At 65.0% G+C, this 18,676-nt stretch overlaps 1 protein-coding gene across 1 annotated transcript in view; it reads left to right on the top strand.

The window, feature by feature from the left end:
* RBFOX3 (RNA binding fox-1 homolog 3) overlaps positions 1-18,676 on the top strand; it is a 114,734-nt gene that overhangs the window by 13,834 nt on the left and 82,224 nt on the right. The window contains exon 2 of the mRNA XM_070393506.1: positions 14,781-14,879. The gene's annotated coding sequence lies outside the window, so the exon portion shown is untranslated. The remainder of the gene's footprint in view (positions 1-14,780; positions 14,880-18,676) is intronic.

Raw genomic sequence — 18,676 nt, 5'->3', positions numbered from 1 at the left:
AGACGCAGCAGGCGAGTTGTTAAGGGGGAAACCCTGTGTGGCCGCGATGCTGTTAAAAATAGCCAATGGCCCTGGGCAGGGAAAAGGCTCCCACGTGTGGGGGTAGGACAGAAACCACGAGTAACTCCCACCGCTTCCTGCGCGTGGTCCATTCGTGGCCGCGTGGGGCGTGCGGGGCTGGCGCTTGGCTCCTTGCTCTTGGGGGTTCTGTGGCTGTTCATTCAGGGTCCAGAGCTCCTGGGCACCTCCCCTGTGGCCGTGGCCGTGGCCCGAACCTAACAGCACACAGGCCCCTCAGAGCCTCTGCCTGCAGGGCTCGGGCCTCCCTGGGAGTGTGGTTCAGGTTCACTAATTCCGGGCCGTGACCCGGGGAGCAGGCAGGGAGACGGGGAGACGGGGGGGACCGAGGGGCCACTGTGACACAAACGGCAGCGCAGGCCCCTCTCCTGGCACCTTGGGGTGCACCCCCACGGGGCTGCCTTCGGAAAGTCCTGTGCCTTCATCCATCTTCCTGTGGGAAGCAGGGAGCTACTCATAATCAAAAAGTAACAATGACCCGCGTGAAGCAACTGAGCTGTGCGTTCCCTGCGGAGGGGGCGGGGGGCAAGCTATTTTTAATGGTCTCCATGGCGACAGAGGTTTTGTTTACAGTGATTTCCCTCCTCTTTTCAGCAAGGCGAGTGCTGATTTGCATCTTGTTACAAAATGCTGCTGGCGCGTCTGTGATGTCCGTGATGTGGACAGGAGTGGGGCCTCGGGCCGGGAGGTGCACTGCGGGTGCTGCCGAGCGTGGGTTCGAGGGTGCGAGGGTGCTAGGCTTCCTTCCAGCTGCCCAGCCCCAGCCCCTGCGCCCTCTGAACCCATCTGGCGCCCCCCCCTGCGGAGGGCCCGCCTCGCCCGTCCCTGCTGTGCATCTCAGACGGCTCCCTCCATGCCCGCTGCTCCCCGGAATCCCCTTTTTTCTTAAAAAAAAATATTTTTATTGATTTCAGAGAGGAAGGGAAAGGGAGAGAGAGCGAAACATCAGTGATGAGAAGGAATCATGGATAGGCTGCCTCCGGCACGCCCCCCACTGGGGATGGAGCCCGAAACCTGGGCCTGTGCCCCAACCGGGAATGGGATGGGTGGCCTCTTGGTTCCTGGGTGGACACTCCACCTCTGAGCCACGCTGGCTGGGCCAGAGGCCCCTCCCTGCTCCCGGCAGTCAAGCGGGTCCCGGCATCTCCCCGTCCAGTACACGCGAGTCTGGCGGGGCCCCTGGCTGAGGGCACGTAGTAGGTGCTCATCTAATGCACACGATAAAGGAACAGCCCCCACGCCTCCTGTTATCAAGTCCAAGCTGCACACAGGGCTCCTCTGGCCACCCCTCGCCGCCTCCCTCCCGCCTGCCCAAGGTGAACCTCACCCGCCCTCCTGTGCGATTCTCAGGGGTCCTTCCCGCCCCCCGTCCTCCCGTCCCCGGAACCGCCTGTCTTCCTAACCACCCCGCCTCCTGGCTGAACCCGAGCCAGGCCTGGGGCCTGACTGACGTTCCGAGCTGTGAGTGATTGCCTGTTCCCATCTCGCCTCTCCTGAGAAATTACACGCTTCTGGGGAGAAGGCAGACACGCTCCGTGCTCATTTCCACGGTCCCGTGCCCGGCGAATCGGAGGCGAGCCCCCTCCCAGCTCCCCCGGGGCCGCCCCCTCACAGCAGGCGGCCCTCCAGACCCTCTGTGCCCGCGGGCAGTCACGGCCCGGCTCCCGCGAGAGGCTGGTGCGCTGCTTTCACTCAATGCCCGCAGGTGCCGGGGGCGCGCTGGGCGTCGCGGGCCCCTAGCTGGCACCCCACATTCACTGTCTTCCTTTCAGGATCCCTCGGCTTCCGGGAAACCCAGCCTCGGGCCTGTGCGTCCCCCAGAAAGTGCCCACCTGCAGCAGGTATCACCTAAACATCGGCGTTGCTTGGCCGTGTTGTTCCGCGTGGGCTGCTGTGCAAAGCCCACAGCCCGGGCGCGTTAGCCACTGACAGCTCAGCGTCCGGAGGCCGAGGTCAGGGTCGGCTGGCGCTCGGCTGGCGGGCTGTCCTCACGGGGCACGGAGAGCTCGGTGTGTCCTTCTAGAAGGACACCGAGCCGCTCCGCACAGGGACGGATGGGGGGGGCCTGCTGGGGTGCCTGGCCCCCCCGGCCTTGCCCGCTGAGGCCTCCGGGAAGGTCCGGCCCCCAGGGGCGGCCCCCAGGCCCTGAGGACGGGACGGGGAGCCCAGAGGACGCGTGGGCGAGGTTCTGGCTTCCACCAGATGGAGGCCAGGACAGGTCCGAGCGCGGCTCCAGCGGGGGCCCAGCTGCTCCCCCCTGTGCCTCGGGGGTGCAGGGCTCCTAGCTGGACGTTGGCCCTTTAAACAACAGAACGAAGGAGGCCTCCCACTGGGCTGGGCGTCTGAGCCCATCGGCGGCGGCTGCGCAGGTGGTGCTGGGGGGACCGGAGGCTCAGAGAGGCGGCGGGAGCTGGTGGGGGTCAGAGCCGCGACCCCAACCCTGCTCTGCACTCAGGTGCCAGGTGCGCCCACCTCTGCCCCCCGACCCTGCCCCAGGCCCTGCCTCCTGACCCGGCCCGTGGTCTCCTCTGCTCGCCCCATCGTCTGCCTCCCACGCCCGACGAGGACACTGACAGCCACAGGCGACCCGGGGCCCAGGCCACCTTCTCCGGAGCAGCCTCTGTGGCCCGCAGCCCCCACGGCCCCCACGGCCCCCTTCCAGGTGCCCCCCCCACATTCCTGCACCCCCACCCCCCCAGGAGCCTCACAGCTCCCTCTTCCGCGCAGGCAAACTCCCGCCATCTGCTCCCCGGAACCCATGGTGATGAGGGATTGGGTGCCCGGCCTCCGCCTGCCCCCCCATTTGGCCAGTCCCCCCTTAATCCAGGAGAAGTGTTTGCTCGCGCCTCACAGCCGCCCCACTGGGGAGTGATTAAGCCGTCAGCGCATCGGGGCTAATGCGTCCCACTCCCACTCAGGGGTTCGCAGGTCATTTGCTTGCTCCACGCTGGCCCAGGAGCTGCCAGCTCAGGCTGAGCAGCTGCCCATGGGTCCTGCCTCCCAGCCCCTCCCCCAGCTCTCTGGAGACCCGCTGAGCAGGGACGCAGCACGCACAGCGCCCACAGCACCCATAGCAGCACCCTCAGCACCCATAGCAGCCCCCCGCACGCACTCCCCCCACCCCGGCACCCTCGGCATGCACGGCCCCCACCAGGCTCCAGGCAGGGCCCGGCCGCACCTGCTTCTGCTCTTTCTCAGGCACCTGGCGCCCAGGTAACCCAGGTGTCACCTGAGGACACGTGTGGGCGTTTCCCGTGCTCCCCGAGGATGGCCTCACCCCGAGAGTCCTCGGCGGACATGGCTGCCTGCGCCCGTGTCCACGGGGGAGTCTGTTTTCCTGAAGTTTCTGTCCTGTCTCCCTATCCTGGTGCAAAGTGAGCTACCTGTTTTCAGCGGTAGTACCCGCGGTCGACCACCTGGTGGCGCAGGCGAGCCACCCACGAGGACAGCTCTGTGCGAGTGAACCTCTGCGTGAATTCGCTGCCCCGTGCACGGTTCTAGAACCCCCCCCACCCCCCCTCCCCCCGTGAAGCGCGTGGGGGGACCGCTGTGAACACAGGCGTCGGGGCTGCAGGAGGACAGCGAGCGCACCCACGCGGCTGTTTTGAAAGAATGGGTTTTTAGAATGTGCTTTTCCTCCCGCTGGCCTGGCTGAGTGTGGGCCTAGGAACCAGGAGGTCAGGGTTCGATTCCCGGTCAGGGCACAGGCCCGGGTTGCGGGCTCGATCCCCAGTGGGGGGGTGCAGGAGGCGGCCAATCCATGATTCTCTCTCATCACTGAAGTTTTTATCTCTCTCGCCCGCTCCCTTCCTTCCTGAAATCAATTTAAAACGTTTTTGTAAAGAATGTGTTTCCTGTTGTTCTGGTTTGCCTGGGGCGGGGCCTTTCCCGTGGAGGAGACTGTGCCCTCCTTCCGTGGCAGCTCCTGGGGCCTCCGGGAGAGCATGGCCGGCTCGGAGTGTGCCCAGGGGACTTCGATCCTGGCCCCAGTGCTGGGCAAGGTCAGGGCCACAACAGGGCAGGTAGGGGTCCTGGGACGCCCCCCCCCCCCCCACAGGTGTTTGTGTAGCTACTACGTGCCAGGCTCCCTACCTGTGAGATGGCCGGGGGAGGGGGTGTCATTGCTCAGCACGGGGGCCAGGACACCCCACGTCCCATGGTATTTCCTAGTCCCGCGGGCACTTGCTACATCCGTCTGTCCCAGCCTCTGGTGTTCCTTATTCTTTACTAGGGACCCGGTGCAAGGATTCGTGCACATTGAAAGGAAATTCATTAGAAGGTGGCCAGCGGGGCGGGACTGGGTGAGACGGGCCAGACACGCCCTGGAGACAACCTCCCGCGGTCCCTCCCCGGCGTCTGTGGAGTGAGCGGGGTCCCTCCGGCAGGTGGGGTCCCCTGGCCTGGCCTGCGGGATCGGGCAGAAACTGGCTCTCGGACACGCCCCGAGGGGTCCCGGAGTGCGAGAGGGCACTCTGCAAAGCTGCTGTCGTACAGGGTGTGGAACGCAAACACAAGTGTGCAGCAAACCAGATTCGGGGCCGACAGAGCCCCAGCAACAACATAACCCACAGCCGGAGGTGGAATCGCACAGCCCCGTGAGGAATCGGGCTCCCTCCTCTCTGGTTTCGGGGTGCGTCACCCGAGAACCGCCACTGCCAAGTCACTGCAGCTCAGCAGCTCCTGTGTTGAGCGTCTGCCCCCTGCTGGTCAGTATGCATCATAGCGCCTGGATGGGTGGTGGGAGGGGCACTTAGCAGATTAGCCTTTTATATATATAGATCCTTCCCATTGCCCCCCACTCGCCTCCATCCACACCCCAGGGAGCCCCGAGGTCAGCGAGTGGGAGCTCGGGGCCCTTATCTTGTCATTGCCAGATGTTTCCCACCCTACACCCTGTTCGCAGAAGATCCTGCTCCAACCCCCATCCCACTGACCGTGGCTGGAGGCCCCCATCTCACAGATGTCCCTGGTCACGTACGGGACTCCGCCAGCGCCTGTGGGCCGAGGCCGGGCTGGGTGAGTCTGCAGGCCTCAGACTTCTTCTGAGCACTGCTGACCGCTTTCTGTGCCCAGGAGCCGGAGATGGCGAGAAGGAGGAAGACAGTGGAGAAGTGAAGAGTCTTTCTATCTGTCGGCCTGTTGTCGGGGAGGAGCCTGCGTCCCGAGAACGCCTAGTGGGCACTCGGTGACATGGCCATGGGACTGCCTCTCGCCCTGGACAGCACCTGGCCCTTTGGGACTTTCTCCGCAGGATTAAGGCGGCTCCTGCCTCCGTCCGAGGGGAAGGCCGGGCCCAGGCGCAGGTGGGGCCCAGGGTTACCTGATGGTGCACAGGTGCTCTGGCCTGTGAGCTGGCCCCGCGGTACCGACCAGCACTACAAGGCGGCGCCAAAGGCTGCGGCACAGGGAGAGCACGTCTTCCCAGGATGCAGGGACGCGCCCCTGGTCCGTGCCCTCCGCCTCTCCTTCCCCCTTCCCGGCAGGTTCCAACCACTGACCATTCTGTCTTCTAATAGCGGGTCAGGGGCCGGTGGGGGGCTTGTTGGTGGAGAGGCGCCCCCAGCCCTGGGCCACCTGGCTGCTGGCAGGTGGCCTCCCAGGGACACCAGGACCGAGTCTGGAAAGCCCAGACCGGCCCACGGAAAGGTTTTGGGCGTTTGGTTCATCTCTTGGCCTCGTCCTACGTGATGGCGTCTTTGAGTTGCAGATGTCCCTGGTGCTATTGCTGGGGATTCTAATTCTGGAAAAGGAAGTGTGTGTGCGCGTGAGCTCACACTCATTAGTGACTGAGCAGCCATGGGGGCCCGTCAGAGGGGGCCCTTCCTCCCCAGAGGCGTCGTCATGGGCCGGCACAGGCCGGGCCGTGCTCAGAGACACAGCCCGAGGCTGAGGTCTGTGACGAGTCCAGTTTGTTTCTGGCCACACCGCGTGTGCATCGCTGGGACGGCCCCGCGTCACGGTCACCAAACTCCGACCTCCAGGACTCAGGCTCCCGGCAGAGAGTGAGGCGGCTGCACACGGGTTCTGGCAGCTTCCGGCAGGAGTGACACAGCCTCCTCCCCGCCCCCCCCGCCCCATCATTGCCCGAACCAAGCCCGGATGGCGAGGGAACGGCAGCGCGGTGCTGGGCCAGCAGTGGCCGCCACGAACACCGGGAGGCTGCCTTCTCCACGTGCCCAGGACTAGCCCGGCGCCGGGCTCGGCCTCACGGTTACCAGCCCGTGGTGTCCCGGCTCTGACGCACTCGGGCTTCAATCACTCGCTCAGGGTCGCGCAGCTGGGACGGGGCCGAGCGGAGTTTCAGGCCGTGTGGCCGCGAAGTCTGTGCACAGAGCCGTCCCAGTGGGACGAGGACTGAGGGGTGGCCAGCTGCCTCGGTTTCCTCCGTTTAACCCCACCTGTGTCCTCCCTCAGGCGCACAGAGATGACGGATGTCGAGGAGGAAGCTAAAATCAGATAGAGGATGAGCGTTAAAAATGATGGCTCTTTAGCCTTTTAGATCAACAATCCCCTTTTCTGTGGATAAAAGCTCTGGCCTGTTTTCCAAAGCGTATGCATGTCGGTAACCTAAAATTGTCCACAATATTCTTTTTGTTAAAATATTCTTATTGATTTCAGAGAGAAGGGAAGAGGGAGAGAAAGAGAAACATCAGTGGTGAGAGAGAATCAAAGATCGGCCGCCTCCTGCATGCCCCACACTGGGGATCGAGCCCACAACCTGGGCCTGGGCCCCAACCAGGAATCGAACCCTGACCTCCTGGTTCCTAGGTCGACGCTCAACCACTGAGCCACGCCGGCCGGGCCACTGTATTCTAAAGCCTGTAGACCACGGTGAAGGTCTCTGGTCCCTTGGTGGTTGTCTGAGGAACGCTCACCATCCTTTGAAATGCCGATGTTCTAAAGCAGAAGGGAGCTTCATTTTGGTATTGGCTTCTTGTAGGTGTAACTGACTTTGTAGCAGAAAGTTAAAATAAAAATATTTGCTTTTTGCCTTTTTTTTATTTAAATGAAAGCTATGGCAAACTTGAAAAAAGAGGAGGAGGAGGAGGAGGAGGAGGAGGAAGCCAGTGGACGAATAAACCTACTGAGGCCAACACAGTTGCAGATGCTGGTCAGCAGCGTTGCCATGGCAGCAGGAAGCCTGGGACCAATTGGCCAGGTGGGGAGCAGTGCCATGCACGTTTCGTCCACCAGGTGGCAGCAGTGTCCTCTCACAAACCACCTGCCACCTGCCAAGTGAGCCTGGGATCCAGGAAGTGGGGGGCAGGCCTTCCATGTCACCCCTTCTCTTACAGATAAAGAAACTGAGGGCCAGAAGGAGGTGTGCTCCCCAAGCACATGCACTCTGGTGGCCACACAGGGCCCTGTGGCCTGTGTCCCTACATCCCCCCCGCACTGCCCCCCCCCCCCCCTCCAACCCACGGCACACATGCCTGCCTCAGTCTGGGCCTCATTTCCACCCCGCCCCCCCGTGGGGCCAGCATTGAGCCCCGTGGAAAGGGTGGTGATGCTCTGGTTGGGCAGGCAAGGCACCGTAGGTGGAGTGAAAGGGAGGCAGCAGCACACCCATTATCCAGATGTGGATACTGAGGCTCAGTCCCCCCAGCGGGGAGCTGGATCGAAAGCCCGGCTCTGTCCCTCGGTATTGCTGCCCTCAGGCGTCAGGGGACAGGTGCTGGGGTGGCTGAGGAACCTGCCCTCCTCCTGCAGCGACGACAAAGCCACGGAAGGTGGAAGCGGACGAGGGGCCGCGTGATGACACTGGCACTTAGCACAATGGACCTGGGTTTGCCAGAGAAGAAGGCGCCAGGCTGGGGGCCTGCCTGGAGGAGGGTGCGGACCGCCAGGTGCGAGGTGTGAGGCTGTGACGGGAGGGGTGTGAGGAGAAAGCGCGGGAGACCGAGGGGACTCAGGCCTGCTGAGCAGCGCCGTCCCCGCCTCCTCTGGACCCTGCAGGCGCGGGCCACACCTGATGCACAGGTGCGGGGTCCCCGGAAGCCCAGGCCCCGCGCGCTGGGCCTCCCGCACAGGGAGCACTTGCCAGGAGCCCGGGCAGCCGGCATCTCACAGCCCCTCCCCGTCCTTGCCTGTGCCGTGGTCTCGGGACAGGCGGTGTCAGATCGGCAGCCAGGGCTCTGGTGCATGTGTCCGCATGCATGTGCATGTGCGCGCACGTGTGTGCACATGTGCATGCGTGTGTATGTGTGCCTGTGTGAGGGAGAGATGGACCGACTCAGAAGGCGCCCACGTGGCCCCAGCACGGGCCGAGGTTGGAGCCCGTCAGGAGCTCATTTCAGCCACTCGAGGAGCCATCCAGGGCCCACCCACCTCTGAACCCCGGGACTATTTGGGGGCGAGTCTGAGAGGCTGGCCGGGCTCCCCGCCCCCTCCGCCCTGGTGTCCCCCAGGGAATGCCCAGCCCCCCCCGCCCCCTCCCCCCGTGGCAGCGCCATTCCCTCTGCCTCGGCAGCAAGGAGACCCGAGGAGCCCCCCATATCAGCCCACGGGGACGGCTTCGGGCAAACGGCTCCCGAAAGCTGTCCGCACGGACACCAGCCGCGCAGGCTCACACATGTGCGTGTGGAGCTCACACATGTGCGTGTGGAGCGGCTGGGCCTGTGCAGAAGGTCTTTGCTGAGGGGAGGGGCGCTCACGGCTGCGTGGGGTGTGGCTCCAGCAAGCGAGCTGCCACCCAGTCCCGGGCAGGTCTGTGCCCTTCAGAAGGGACTTGGTTTTTGCCGTTTGCGACAAGCGTCCGGCTGCTCTGCTCTGGGGCGTGATTGGTGGGGCGCAGACGGGGAGGCTGAGCCCGTCCCCCGTGGGCTGAAGGCCCCGGGCCCTGGGCACGGGGGGGGCCTCGGCGAGGCGGCCCCGGGCTCGGATCTGAGCGTCTGCGGAGCTTGCCTCCCTCCACGGACGGCGGCCCCAGCGCGGGCATCACGGCCTCGAGGGAGGGCGCCCGGCGGCCAGGTGCGTGCAGAGCGGCCCCGCCTCGGGCTCCTGGAGCCCAGCGTGTGGGGCCCTGTCCCGGGTGGGAGCGGCGGGACCCTCGTTTGAATGCGCCGCTGTCGGAGCCGTCGCGGGAGCCTCGGTGAAGTGTCCGCGAAGGAGATAATTGAAAATCAAAAAAGACTTTGTTAATTTGATTAGTCGGAGCCGTCGCCGAATTGTTCTTCATCAGAAGAGATTTCATTCTGACACGCAATTAAGTCCTTCGCTGGGAGGCGTCCGCGGCAGCCGGCTGGGCGGCGGGAGGGGGAGGGGGTTGGTCTTGGGGGAGGGAGGGAGGGGTGCTGCCACCCGCACTCAGAGAGGCCGGGCAGAGTGACAGGCCGGGGCCTGGGGGGCCAGGCGGCGGCTCCCCCGAGAGGAAGGAGCGGGGGCCCGTGTGGGGGCGCCGAGCTGCCTGCCCAGGTCCCCGGTGGCCTGAGGGGCATTTGATTCTCAGGCGGAAGATAAGGGGGAGCTGGGTCACGGGGGGGGGGGGGGCGCGGAAGGCAGTTGGGGCCTGAAACCAGGACACATCCAGGACCTGGGCCGACACGTGAGTCCTGGGGGAGCACACGGGCCTACAGTGGCCCAGGGTGATGGAGCCGGCGGCTCGGCCCCTCTCCCCACGCGGCCCCTGCGCCCCCGTCCTCACCCTCCTGCGAAGGAAGTCAGGGTGTCATCTCTCCAACCGGGTGGTGTCTGCTCGGACATCACTCACGCCTCCCAGAGGGTCAAGGAAATGCTGAGACGCAGACAAAATAAAACACACATCAGGGGTGGGACCGGGACGTGCGCCCCGTCTCCGGCCGAGCCCTGGACACCTCTGGGTGGCGGGCGGCTCGTCCGCAGTGCCTGTCCCCGAGGCCGGGCTGTGACCGCCGCCCGTGCCAGGTGCCTGGGACCCGCCAGGGAGCCAGCGACAGCCCAGCCCGAGGGCTGAAAGGGACACGAGCGGGTGGAGGGGAGACGGTCCCCGCCTGGCGAGGGTCCGAGGTGCTTGGCCCGCCCTCGGGGCCCCACTGCTGGGGTATGAATCTACATCCGCCAACGCTCCCGTGTTTGACAGTTCCTGAGGACTCTCCGGGGCTTTCTCTTGTCGAGTCGCCAGAGAAGGACCATTTCCCTCCCCCTCCCCCGCCCGTCTCGCCCCTCCCGCTCCTTCCCGCATCGCACGTGCGGCTGCGGCCAGGCCTCGCTGTCCCGTGTTCTTCAGACCCGCCCTCTCGGCACTGGCTCCTTCCTCGCTCTGTGGCCGCGCTTCCCTTCTGTGCTCTCTGCGCCTCCCTTTCCTCTGGGCGGCCCGTCCAGCTGAGATGGAGGAAATGGTAGCCACACACACAGCGGACAGAGGTTTGTATCAAGAACATCGAGAGAACGGCTCCGAGGCTGGAGGAAAGCAAAGGTCCTGATGGAGCAGAGGCCGAGGGCAGACGGGAAGGCCGTGTGGACGTTCATGTGCAACCGACACGTGAGGAGGGCCACCCAGACTCCCAGGGAGCGGCAAACCAGGGCCCGGAGCCTGTGCGGGCGGAGCATGAGGCCACCCTTTCGGATAGCGCCCCCCCAATATATTAGGGGGAGATGTGCAGCCAACCCTGAGCCCGGTCCCGGGGAGAAGCAGGAGGGACACGGTGTCCTGGGTCCCCGGGGGCTGGAGGGGGAGAGGGGGGTCGCGCCCACAGCCTCCAGCTGGACAGAGCCCTGCCCCTGCGACTGGAGGACAGCGTGTGGGTCTCAGTGAACTACGAGCCACAGTGCGGGCCTCGGCCAGGACGGGCCGCAGTGAGTCACGGGCACCGCCGGCTGCGGCTTCGTGGATGGAGGTCTTCCAGGCCCCTCTGGTGATTTCTGGAAGGAAAGAGAGGAAAACACAGCGCCCTTCCTGGGACAGGGGCCGCGGGTGGATTCTTTGATTGTTTCTTCATTGATTTCAGGGGGCGGGGGCGGGGGAGAGAAGCATCCATGATGGGAGAACATCTTACAAAGGGGCCCCCGGGCCGCCCAGCACCATCGGACACCAGGGGTTCCTTCTTCAGCGTCTGCTGAGGCCACGCTGAGCGTTTCCTATAGAAATGGATTGGGGTGTTTTCTCTGCGTCTCTCATTGGGGTTTAGACGCCACGCCGCCACCCCAGCCACCCTCACACAGGAGCCAGGTCAGCATCCCAGGTCCCTCTCGGTCACGTTCGCCCTTTTCTCTCCACGAGCGAAGCCCCGGTTCACGGGTGGGCAGGGGCCGGAGTGGGGGACAGTGTCCCTCGGGGCCGGGGAGCAGGATGGGCAGGGGGCTCCCCGCAGCCCAGGCCGAGTTCTCAGGGCTTCTCGGCGCCCACCTCTCCCTCCGGCTGCGCATCACCTCGCTCAGCAGGTGAAGGCCCTGCATTTAATCAGAAGAGAGAAGAACCGCCCACCCGCCCAGCCGGCGTGGCTCAGGGGCTGAGCGTCGACCTATGAGCAGGAGGGCCAGGGTTCGATTCCCAGTCAGGGCACAGGCCTGGGTTGCAGGCTCCATCCCCAGCGGGGGGCATGCAGGAGGCAGTGGATCAATGAGTCTTTCGTCATTGATGTTTCTATGTCTCTTTCCCTCTCCCTTCCTCTCGAAAATCAATAACAATATATTAAAGAGAGAGAGAGAGAGAGGAGAACCGCCTCTGACCGGCATCCCCCGGCCGAGAGGAGGAAAAAACACACACCAACAAGTGCCCAACAAAACACAAATAAGTGTCTCTGACGCACAGCGGTCGGGAGGAGGAGGCCGCTCTGAGGTTGACGGGAGGCGCTGCGCCTTCCGCCGAGCGCAGAGGCTCATGTGTTATTCACCAGCCGCCAGGCGCTCCCACGCAGGCCGTGAATAACCCGTGTGATGAATGTTACACGAGGAGCGGCTGATACGGCAGGAGCCCGAGACCGAGCCGCGCACGGGGGAGGGAGCGGGGCTGCCGTCCCCCTAAGGGCAGGTGGCAGGTGCGCCGGGCGCCCGCGGCTCGGGTTTGCAGGCTGCACCCCTGGGGGCGGACAGGCCCTCTCTCCGCGGCCTGTTCCAAGGTGCTGCCCGAGCCGGGACCTGGAGACGGAGCAAGGAGGCTGCCCCCTGGGCTCAGTCCCGGCCTCGGAGGCAGAGGGAGGCCGTCGTGCGTGGCCTGCACAGCCCAGGGGGCCGTCCACACCCAGCGCCGGCCCCTCCCTGCCTCCTGGCCGGAGGGCTGGGCACCCAGGAACAAGGAGCTCAGTGGTTACACGCCAGGAGGTAGGGTGAGGTCAGGTTGGCTAAGAGGGGTGCTCTCATGCTAACGGCCTGAGGAGGTGCAATGCGACGCTGCAAAAATAAGCCGCAACAGGTGAACTTTTATTGGGCTGTTCCTGTGCAAATGCACGCACAGGTGTGCACACACTTCCACAAGCACATGCCTGAATTCCTGTGTGGGCGACTATGTACACGCACACACATGTGCAGATGACCACAGTGCTGTGTGCATGACTCAGTACACACACACACACACACACACACACACCTGAATTCCTGTGTGCACCACTATGCTGTGCACGTGTGCGCGCGCATGCATGTGTGCAGCCATGCCTGCATTCCCGTGTGCACGTGTGTGTGCGTACATGCATGTGTGTGCAGCCATGCCTGCATTCCCGTGTGCACGTGTGCACACCACCGACACTCAGGTGCCTTTCATCCTCCCTCCGAGTGACTTTTTGGGGAACCAGCTGCCGCAGCCCAGACGCCGTCCTCATGCCAGTTGGCCTCCCGAGGGCGCCTCGCGGGTGTGACTCGCTCAGACGCGGCGCGGGGCGCGGGGCGCGGTGCGCGGCCCTCGGAGCGGCGCGGGCAGGAAGGGCGGGTGTGGCAGCCCCCCCCCCGCCTCGGCCCCCGTGTGCCCCTCCGCCCGCCCGCCCGCCTGCCGGCCGGAGTTGGCTTCCATGGTTAGCAGCGAAACCCAGATGTTCGTCACAGGTGTTTTCCTCTCTTCCTGTCCCTTATTTTTTTCACTCATCAAACAAGCCGGGCGTCAGGAAACACGGCAGGGCTCGCGCCTCCCGGTGTCGGAGCGCCGGGCCCGTGTCAGGAGCACCAGGAATCACGCGCTCACCAAAGCGTGTTCCTTTCGCCGCCCGAGTCACTCCGCCTTCCAGGTGTGTTGGACGTGGGGAGTCACACCGCCCGTCCGGCTGGGGAGACCGCAGGGGTGAAGGCAACAGAAAAGGGGGGGAGGCTGCAGGGGGCCCCCAGGGCTGACAGGGGAGATCAGTGGGCGACCAGTGGGCAACCGGTGGGCGACCGGTGGGCAGAATTCCAGGTCACAGGGAGGGATGGCGTGGAGGTCGGAGGTGGCGTTTGGGGGAGAGAGGAGGCGCCTGCATGGCAGTGGGGGAGGGAGAGTCCCCGGAGCCGGAGCCGGAGCCGGAGCTGGGGACCAGGGACAGTGAGCGGACAGCAGGGGCTCAGCGGCGGCGCTGAGGGCCGGCGTCCTGGGGGAGGGCCGTGTGCGCTGAGGGGGGTCAGTCCTCGGGAGAAGCCGTCCCCCTCAGACACCCTCTCTCCCCAAGACCTTCCTCTCCTCCTGCGCCTCCCGCTCCGGGCACTTCTGCCCCCTCCCCTGTCTGTCGGCACCGCAGCCTCTTCGATGTTCACCGGGAGAATTCAGCCCGGACCCCTAGCCTGCGCGGTGGGTGCTGGCGGCCCTGGCAGATTCTGGCGCCAACGGCAGGGCACGCGTTAGCAAAGGAGACGAATCGGAGTAAAATGCGCCCCCACCCCCAAGCCCCCAGCCCCCCGCCCGGCCGGCAGACCTCCCTGTGCAGAGCGAACTGCTTCCCTCCCGGCTGGCTGTTCCTGAGGTTCCCCAGGGCTGGCTCGGAGACGCCTCCCGCCTCCTCTGCGAGCCCCAATTTACAGGGTCCCCTCCGCGTGGCTTTTCAGCGTCTCCATGGACACACCGTGCATCTCGCTCATCACGCGAGCCGGGCCCCGAGACCTCCGGGGGACGCAGGCTGTTCTCATTGGTTGAAAGGTCGTTGTGGACCCCAGAGCGGTCCCTTTCCCCCGAGGAGTGACCGGGGGCCGGATCAGGCGGCTTTTACTCGCTTGTGACTCCGCAGGTGCCACCGTGTGAGACCAGGGCCAGCGCTGGGCACACGGCCCCCCGCCGAGGCTCCCGAGAGCCAGGGCGACGCTGAGCACGACCCCCACCCAGGCTGCGTCTACGCGAGTGAAGGGGGGGCGCTGGGACCGTGACGCGGGCGTCCCCCATCGGCCTGGTGGCCCGGCGTCGCTGTGGTGAGGCCCCCACAGGAGCGGCGGGGCTGGGGCCTCTGTGCCCAGGCGGTGAGCAGGCCGCCTCCCGCTTCCTCGGTGGCCGTGTTTGCAGACGCCGTCCCCCTGGCTCCATCCTGGGACTGATTTTTATTGATCTCAGAGAGGAAGGGGGAGGGAGCGAGCGAGAAACACCAATGATGGGAGAGAGTCATGGACCGGCTGCCTCCTGCACACCCCTCCTGGGGATCGAGCCTGCAACCCGGGCCTGTGCCCCGACCGGGAATCGAACCCGGGACCCTTCAGTCCGCAGGCCGACGCTCTGTCCCCTGAGCCACACCGGCCAGGGCCGTCCTAGGACATTTTTCATCGGGAGCACGGGAGAGGGTGTGTGATGGTCTCCAGGCAGTCGGAGATCGAAACGGTTCTGTTCTTGTGTTTTCTCCCCACAGCGCGGCGTGGAGTCTGATCCGTCAGGGGAGGAGCTGCCGCGTTTCCCCCGAGGGTCTGTGGCCTCGGCTGGGCCCGTCCCGGGAGCCGCCTGCAGACAGGTGAGTGCCTTGGCCGCATCTTCTCTCCGCGCGTGCGCTGGCTCTCAGATCCCGGCCCCTCGGAGGCTGGGCTGGGCGGGAATGTGGCCTGGAGGGCAGGGGGTGGGGGGGTGTGACCTGGAGGGCTCGGGGTGGGGTGGGGGGGTGTGGCCTGGAGGGCTGGGGGGCCCCGCTGGGAACGAGGCAGGCCCACCTTGCCCCCCTTCCTTCCTGGACCCGTCACAAAATGCCAACCAGCGAGTGTATAATGGATAATTAATAGGCTGATCAGCCAGCAGGGGACTCAAGGAGATACATAGTTTTGATTACCCTCGGGCTGCCCGCAATTCCCTCCCTGCCTTTTTACTGAGCTCTGTTCACGGGCGCCCTGTATACCACGTGCCATCCTGACGAGTCCCTGCCCGCTGCTGCGGGGTCTCCCACAGGCCTGCCCTGGGCTGGACCCGCGTGACCTCAGGGCCTCGCAGGGGCAGCAGGCCCGGCTCCAGCACGTGGCAAAGGGCTCAAGTGCCGGGGCGGGCGGAGACCAGGCGGGTTGTGCTCAGCTCCCAGGCCCGCCTCCGCCCTCCGCCCGCCGTCCGCTGCGGCGCTGCTTATATGCCGGCGGACTTAGCAGCCTTTACTGGGCTTGGCACCTGCTCTGTACGTGCCAGCTCACTGGCCTCCCCAGGGAGGCCCTGGCCCATGAATAGCCTTGGCCGAGGTCCCTCCTGCTCCCAGTGCCAACAGGGAAAGTGGGTTAACACATATCAAAGAAAAGGCCCTCAACTCTGTCCCAGACGCTCCCCGAGTGGCTGATGGGTCCCGGCCGGCGTGGACTCCCCCCTCCCCTCCTGCCCCACCCCCACCAGGTCCGGCGCCCAGCGGTGGCGGGTCTGAGCACAGGGCTCGGTGTGGCCTTCGGGCGCGTGGGGCCGCACAGCGGAGGCGTGGATTGATTTCCCGAGGGCCACGGGCCCTGGAGGCGTGTGCGTGAGGTCAGAGGCCGGGAGCCTTGACCGCCGGGGAGGGTGGGTGACCGATGGACAACAGCCAGACCCGTGCCTCCTGCCAGGCGAGGCCGCGTGGGGCTTGCACCTGCCCCCAGCACAGGGGCTCGGTCAGTGTCTGAGGAATGAGTGGGGCCCCAGGAGAAATGGGTGAGAGACAGCAGCGTGGACGAGGGGGACGGGGTCTCCTGCAGACGGGTGTGTGTGCACCGGCCCAGGACACGGTGCCAGACCTCAGGGCGTGCATGTGTGCGTGCGTGTGTGTGTGCATGCAGGTATGCGTGTGTGTGCATGTGTGTGTGCGTGCGTGCAGGTATGTGTGTGCATGCAGGTGTGTGCGTGCATGTGTGCGTGTGTGTGTGCGTGCATGCGTGTGTGCATGCAGGTATGTGTGCGTGCATGTGTGTGTGCGTGCGTGCATGTGTGCGCGTGTGTGTGCATGCAGGTATGCGTGTGTGTGCGTGCATGTGTGTGTGCATGCAGGTATGTGTGTGTATGCGTGTGTGCGTGAGTTATGTGTGTGCGTGCGTGCATGTGTGTATGCGTGTGTGCGTGGCGGGGGGGACAGAGGTAACCTTTTTTTGGGGGTTAGAGTTGTTTACAGTATCTGGCTGACGGCAGGTCGTTTGGAAAAGTTCCTTTGTGTTTTCTGTTTGAGTCTGCGCCCGGGGAGCCTGTACATCCCGCTGCGGGTCTGGGTGCGTCAGCGGTCTGCGGAATGAACTGATAGTAAATGCGACAAAGGTCTCTCTAATTCACCTCGCTCGCTCTGCCTCCGCCCTCCGCCCGCCCCTTCCCAACGCCCCGCTCCTGCCCCCAGCACCCCCTCCCCCCAAGCTGTAACTGAAACGCAGGGAAATGGAGATGGCCCTTCTGGGGAACGCCATGGGCTTGTTCGTTACGTGACGCCTCGGGACTCGGGACTGTGTACAGAGAGCTGCTCGGTTCCACCGCTGAGATGGATGGACAGACGGACGGACACTCCCGCCCATGCCCTGCACCCCGCACTCCCCAGCGTCTGGTAAAGGGCTGTCGCCCGACCAGCACAGACACGCTGGCTGTCCGCACACACTCCACGGCTCTTGGCCGGGCACAGACGCGCCAGCTCACCCCTAAGCCGGGCCCGGAGCAGCTCTCGGCCCACGGCTCCCCTCCCTCCGGCATGGTGTGCGGTGGGGAGGTGGGGGGGGGCAGGGCAGGACACTGAGTGTGACGCGGCAAGAATGGTTGGAAACACACGTAAACCAACACCTCTGGGTCCTTTACTCGGCGCCTCCTGTATGCTTAGACCCGTGTCTTCAGCTCAGAGTCAGGCAGTCTCCTCCCAGACTCCCCATGGCCTCCCCCCCCCGCCCCCGGTTTTCTGAGCTGGAAGCCACTTGCCAGAAAGGAACTGGTTCCCACCCAAAATGCACAGAGAGGCCGTGGCCGCAGGCAGCCCTCCCACCTCCCCTGGCCCGGTACACACTCGTGTCCCCTCTTGCTCTCCCCACAGAACGAATCTCGATTTAGGAAATCTGTCCCGGCAGCCGTGTCTCCTTAACGCGCCCCAGTTGCCAGGACCTGGAACATGTGCCGTGGGCAGGCGGGACGGCCTCCACAGGCGCTTCCAGCGTGGCGGGTGGACCGTGCACACGCAGCAGAATCAGCTGCACGCTGCGAGTCTCCGGGCCCCGGCCGCCGGTGCCAGATAAAACCGTGGCCTCCGAGGAGACCCCCTCATCCGAGCCCGTCGCGGGGTGGCCGCGCTCTCGTGCACGGAGCCTCCGACCAGGCCCGCGTGCGGCGGGAAGGCGAGCGGCTCGGGGAGCAGCGGTGCTCCTCGTTTCCGCGGTAGAAAGTCAGGCTGCGTCGGGGCCTGGCCTCTCCCATCACCAGCCTCAGCCCCACCCGCCTCCAGGGCGACCCTCTTCCTCGTCACGGACAGAACTTTAGGGGAGTTACCCAGGCGGGTGGAGGGTCGGCGCGGAGAGGAGTGAAAACAGGTGGCTATCAGTCAGGTTTCAGGTTGACGAAGGCAGGTCAGCGGGACAGGACCGCCCAGAGCTCTGGCTGCTGGTTCCAGGTGAGAAAGGCGTGCAGGTGCTTCCAGGCGCAGGACAGAGATGAGCTGAGGCCACGGCCCCAGCCCCAGCCAGGAGCGAGGAGGCCTCGGGTGGCCAGGCACCCCCCCCCCCCCCGCCGCTGTCCGTGGTGCTGGTGCGTTGTTCTCTGCACCCCGTAGCTCCTCTGTTTCGGAGAAGAAGGTGTCTCCAGAGTGAAGTGCGGGGTTAGCGGGGGGGGGGGTAGGTGTGCCTGATCTGACCTGCTAGCTGCCCTCCGGCCTCCCTTCTGCCGGGGGGGGGGGGTGGTGCAAGAGGGTGCGGGGAGGGGTTGGGGGGGGCGCCCAGCGTGGAGAAGCCGTTAAGGAAAAGCGGCGACTTGCTGAGACTAGCGAGCTGGTTGTTTGCTTTCCTTTTCTTTCCTTTTTAAATTTATGTTTAAAACATCTTCATTGCATATGTCCCCCTTATTCCCCATGGATCCCTTCCAGCCCGCCCACTCCCTGCCCCAGACCTTCCCGCCCTGTAGCCGGTGTCTGTGGGTCATGCATGTTTGCATACGAGGTCTTTGGTTGGGTCTCTCTCACTGCTTTGCTTTTCTAACCCCATGGGGCCGCCTCGTAGCCCGCACTCTGGGTGTTGGCCTGTCCTGGTCGCGGGATGAGTGGCTGCGTGTGCGACCATGACATTGCCTCTGAGCGAGGACCACCCTGGGCCGGCCGAGGGCTCCCGTCAGCCCTGTCTCCTTTCTCCATCCTGGAACAGC

The sequence above is a fragment of the Myotis yumanensis genome, unplaced genomic scaffold, assembly GCF_028538775.1.
Source record: "Myotis yumanensis isolate MYYU_CA2020_CCGP unplaced genomic scaffold, mMyoYum1.0.hap1 SCAF_16, whole genome shotgun sequence".
NCBI classification, from domain to species: domain Eukaryota; kingdom Metazoa; phylum Chordata; class Mammalia; order Chiroptera; family Vespertilionidae; genus Myotis; species Myotis yumanensis.
Note: the sequence above shows the minus strand (reverse complement) of the source record. Positions and strands in the feature narration are given on the sequence as shown.